We start from the raw sequence: 5,861 nt of genomic DNA on the forward strand, positions 1-5,861 counted from the left end.
TCTTGTTAACTTGTGTTTGCATTATTAATATTATCATCAATCAAGGATTTCCTGGCAGTGATCTTTTTTAAGCCACATATCCTTTTTGTGAAGGTTAGTTTCATTGAATTGAAATGATATAATCTGTAAACCCATGGAACCCAGCCTAGGCAGGCTGCCATAGGCCACAGTATGCCAAGAGCAAATAACATAAGTGAGGGTGCCACAGCCAAGCCTTCCACATCCTTTGGGGTCACCACAAATGGCCTGTGCCTCAGACCTTCTGCCACAGGACTTATGTCAATATCAACTCACATATTAAACACAATAAAGTTTAATGCAAGTCTTACATTTAGAACAAAAATATGGTAGAAGGATAATATTTTCTTCTTGCTCCTCAGTGGATGGTTTAACTCACTGACTCCTCTTATAAGATCACTAATCTGGTATATGACTAGCTAACGGAGCATAAGTAAAACCATTCCTACATAAAACCAGAGACAATTATTCATTTCAAACTACCCTAATTACTTAGAATGTGCTAGATCCACTTTCCTGTTTCACCTCATTCCTCCCTTCCCTGCTCAACGGTAGTCACCCACAGAGCAACTCTTCTCAGGTCTTCAGTTGATCACGATGGGGAAGAAGTGCACCAAAGCCCCACTGGCATCAGTGGGTGGTGTCTGGAATGTATTGTTTATGCATCTGGACTGCACTGGCTTTTAGTCATCTCTATGCTCTCCCAGTTCCATTCACCCCCATACCTGCCTAAGATCAATGAGTGCGTGTAGATATCCACACCTCTTGCAGCCTGCTCTTTGGCAGCATCCACTTTGCAACATATTTGTCCAAGATTTAGATCGATCTCCACCTCCCATCTTAAATACTGCTGGAGTAAAACCACACCTCTGGGATACTGATGCATCTGCAAATCTCCAGTTTCCACCTTCAATGTTGCTTGGCAATTCATACATTCATTCAATAATGTATGTAGGAAGGTATGTATGAATGTATGAACCAGTGTTGTAATGTCATCAAGATGGCTGACTAGAGGTGCCCAATGCATATCTCCTCTACAAAGAAGAACCAAAACAACAAATAAATAACTGTACTTCGAGTAGAGTGTCTAAGGGAGAGCACTGGAATTCTGCAAGGAAAAGATGAAAACCCTCTGAAACATGGGAATTTGAGATAGCAGCATGAAGAAGGAAGTAAAGTGACAAGGTGGGATTGGCTTGGAACTAAGAGACACTTCCTATTATAGGGGAAAGGTAAGCAGGCAGTCCCAGAAGTCCCCATTACTAACATGAATACCTGCAATTCTAACTACAGGAGAACTTCACAATTCTCTTAGGCCTTGAGCCAGTTTAGGGAACTGCATGGAAGCAACACAGCTATATTACTTCAGTGAAGGAACTCACACTGGATCGCTTTGGGACCAGTACTGCTGTGCCATGGTGCCATTGCTTGAGTGCATCCTGCCTTGGTGCTCAAATCTCCTGCACCTCCACATCATGGGACCTGCTGTCATCCTACCATATCCATACAAAAAGATGCAATGCCATGACCCCAGCTTCACCCAGCAGTACAGATGTGACACTAGCACCTAAACTCACACAGTGCCCTAAACCTCATGGGACAGCCAGTCCAGCACAGTGGGGAGGCTGTCTGTCCCCAAGACCAGGGGAGCCAATGCATACACTCCCCAGGGCCTGAAACCTACTTGCCTAGTGCCCATCACTGTAAGCAACCTTGTCCCCTTCACCACCAGAGCCACTGCGTACTGCATGTGCCCCAGAAACCAGGGACCAGGCTGCCCAGCTCCTGCCACCACCAGTGACACCACACCCTTGACTTAAGGAGCTGCTACACCTAGCAACACTCACTCCCCTCAAGGCGTGAGAAATAGCCTTTCCAGTGGCTCCCATCTGCAGTAAAGGCATACCACTGCCTCCACAAACACCCAGTCTTGGCCACTGAGGCACTCACAGATACTGCTGGCATTGATTACAGTCAAAAAAAAATTACATGATTACAGTACTGTGCTCACCCATAACCAAAGCCAAAATACTTCACCCAACTGATACTATAGGATGCATTTACAGGAAAAAAAAAAAAAAAAAAAAGTCTTTCCTTATGAAATCTACTAGATAAAATTGGAAGAGGTAACTGTTTCAGCAGACACCATGATTTCAATGTAGGGACCCATAAAACATGGGAACATGACACCTCCAAAGGAACACAATAATTCTCCAGTAACAGACTTCAAAGCAAAGAAAATCTATGAAATGCATGAAAAGGAATTCAAAATAGTAATCTTAGGAAAACTAAGCAAGATACAAGAGAAAAAAGATAAAAAATTCAATGAAATCAGGAAAACAATTCATGATTTTAATGACAAATTCAGCAAAGAACTAGATATGAAAAGACCCAAACAAAAATTTTGGAGTTGAAGAATTCAATGAATAAAATAAAAAATACAGTTGAGTGCAACAACAAAGTCAAGCAGAAGAAAGATTTCGGATGTGAAGACAGGTCTTCTGAAATAAGCCAGTCAGACAAAAAATAAAGGATAAAAAATAATGAAGGAAGTCTATGAGACTAACCGAACACGATTAAGTGAACAAATACTTGCATTCTAAGAATTCTAGAAAAAGAAGAAATGAAAAAAGGCATAGAAAATCTATTTAATGAATTAATAAGTGACGACTTTTCAAGTTTTGGGAAAGGTATGGGTATCCAGATTCAGGAAGCTTAAAGGTCCCAAATAGATTCAACCCAAAAAAGATCCTGTCCAAGAAACATTACAGTCAAACTGTCAAAAGTCAAAGACAACAAGGGAATTGTAAAATTTATCACAAGGAAAAGATGTCAAGTTCCATAGGAGGGAATCCTCATTAGACTAACATCAGATTTTTCAGCAGAAATCTTAAAGACCAGGAGAGAATGAGATGATATTTTCAAAGTGCTAAAAGAGAAACAACAGCAAAGAATACTATACCCAGCAAAGTTTGTCTTTCCTAGACAAAAAAAAACAAAAAACAAAAAAAACCCAGGAAATTCATCACCACTAGACTGGCCCCACAAGAAATGCTTAAGGGAGGCCTACATCTAGAAGTAAAAGGATGATGACTACCATTATAAAACATGCAAAAGTATAAAACTCGGTAGCAGAAAGATACAGAAATTTGAAAAAAAGAAAAAGGAGTCGACTTTTGTCACTACAAAAATACCACCAAACTATAAAAATAAACAATAAAAGAGGAAGAAACAAAGGATATGCAAGATATCCTGAAACAACTAAGAAAATGACAGGAGTAAGTTCTCATGTATCAATAACCTTCAATGAAAACTGATTAAATTCCCCAATTAAAAGATATAAACTGGCCGAATAGATAAAAAAGCAAGACCCGAATATATGCTGCCTATAAGAAACTCACTTCGTCTAAAAAGATATACACAGACTGAAAGTGGAGGAATGGAAAAAGATATTCCACCCAAACAAAAATCAAAAATGAGCAGGGGTAGCTATTCTTATATCAGATAAAATAGACTTTAAGTAAAAAACTGTAAAAAGAGACAAAGATGTTATTACATAGTGATAAAAGGATCTATTCAGCAAGAGGATATAACAATTATAAGTTTGTATCCATCCAACACTGAAGCACCCAAATATGTAAAGCAAATATTATTAGTTCTAAATGGAGATATAAACTTCAGTACAAAAATACTTGGAGAGTTTGACATTGCACTCTTGGCATTGGACAAATCATCCAGACAGAAAGTCAGCAAAGAAATATGAGATTTAAATTGCACTATAGACCACATGGACCAAATAGCATTTACAAAACATTTTATCCAATACCTGTAGAATACACATTCCTCTCATCAACACATGGTACATTCTTCATGAAAATCCATGTGTTAGGCCACAAAGCAAGTGTCAAAAAAATTTTTAATCAAAATCATATCAAGTATGTTTTCTGACAACATTTGTATAAAACTAGAAATCAATAACAAGAGTAATTTTGGAAACTGTACAAATATTTGGAAATTAAACAACAGGTAGTCCTTTTCCTGTGGCAGCTGCTGGGCTGAGAGGAACATGACTGTCTCCTCTCTCCGCCATGACGTGTGCTCACTCACTGATGTCGGTGTACTCCAAAACGTGGGAGTCATCTGGCAAAAATGTTACTTTGCCTGTTGTATTCAAGGCTCCTATTTGACAAGATATTGTGAACTTTGTTCACACCGACTTGCACAAAAACAACAGACAGCTCTATGCTGTCAGTGAATTAGCAGGTCATCAGACCAGTGCTGAGTCTTGGGGTACTGGCAGAGCTGTGGCTCAAATTCCCAGAGTTCAAGGTGGTGGGACTCACCAATCTGGCCAGGGTGCTTCTGGAAACATGTGTTGTGGAGGCAGAATGTTTGCACCAACCAAAACCTGATGCCATTAGCATCATAGAGTGAACACAACCCAAAAACTATATGCCATCTGTTCTGCCCTGGCTGCCTCAGCCTTACCAGTATGGTCATGTCTAAAGGTTATCATATTGAGGAAGTTCATGAACTTCCTTTGGTAGTCGAAGATAAAGTTGAAGGCTACAAGAAGATCAAGGAGGCTGTTTTGCTTCTTAAGAAACTTAAAGCCTGGAATGATATCAAAAAGGTCTATGCCTCTCAGCAAATGAGAGCTGGCAACAGCAAAATGAGAAACCGTCACCAAATCCAGAGCAGGGACCCCTGCATCATCTATAATGAGGATAATGGTATTATCAAGGCCTTCAGAAGCATCCCTGGAATTACTTTGCTTAATGTAAGCAAACTGAACATTTTGAAGCTTGCTCCTGGTGGGCATATGGGACATTTCTGCATTTGGACCAAAAGTGCTTTCCAGAAGTTAGATGAATTATATGGCACTTGGCATTAAGCTGCTTTCCTCAAGAGTAACTACAATCTTCCCATGCACAAGATGATCAATACAGATGTTAGCAGAATCTTGAAAAGCCCAGAGATCCAAAGAGCCCTTTGAGCACCACACAACGAGATTCATCAGAGTCCTAAAGAAGAACTTAACTGAAAAACCTGAGAACCACATTGAAGCTATACTCATACACAAAGACCATGAGCCAGAAAGCCATTCTTCACCAGGCCAGGAATCACAAGCTCTGGGTGGATAAGGCAGTAGCAGCAGCTACAGCACTAGAAGCCAAATCAGATGAGAAGCAGGTTGCAGGAAAGAAGCCTGTGGTAGGTAAGAAAAGAAAGAAGGCTGCTGTTGGTGTTAAGAAGCAGAAGAAGCCACTGGTGGGGAAAAAGGGCAGCAGCTACCAAGAAACCAGCTCCTGAAAAGAAGCCAGGAGAAAAGAAACCTACTACAGAGGAAAAGAAGCCTGCTGCATAAACTCTTTAAATTTGATTATTCCATAAAGGTCAAATGATTTTCGACAACTTCTTTTGAATAAAGATCTGACCAAAGAGGCAGTGAGAAAACAAAAAGGTATATAAATAAATTAAAAAGAAAATCCAAAAATGTATTGAAAGAAGTGAAAATAGAAACACAATATACTAAAACATATGGGATACAGCAAAAGCAGTTATTCTAAGAGGAAAGTTTATAGCAATGAACACCTACATGAAAAATATATATTTCAAATAAAAAATCTAACTATGTATCTCAAGGAAGCAGAAAGGCAAAACAGACTGAACCCAAAATTAACAGAAGGAAAGAAAGTATAAAGATCAAGTCAGAAATAAACAATATAGAAACAAAAAACATACAATCAACAAAATGAAGGGCTTTTTTTTGAAAAGATAAATCAATTTGCAAACCACTAGCTACACTGATGAAGAAAAACGATACAAGACCAAAATAAATA

At 39.1% G+C, this 5,861-nt stretch overlaps 1 pseudogene; it reads left to right on the plus strand.

The window, feature by feature from the left end:
* Nucleotides 1–4,070: 4,070 nt before the first annotated feature.
* On the plus strand, nucleotides 4,071–5,386 carry LOC696702 (large ribosomal subunit protein uL4 pseudogene; annotated as a pseudogene).
* The last annotated feature ends 475 nt before the right edge of the window (nucleotides 5,387–5,861 follow it).

Source organism: Macaca mulatta, chromosome 1 (assembly GCF_049350105.2).
Source record: "Macaca mulatta isolate MMU2019108-1 chromosome 1, T2T-MMU8v2.0, whole genome shotgun sequence".
Taxonomy (NCBI): domain Eukaryota; kingdom Metazoa; phylum Chordata; class Mammalia; order Primates; family Cercopithecidae; genus Macaca; species Macaca mulatta.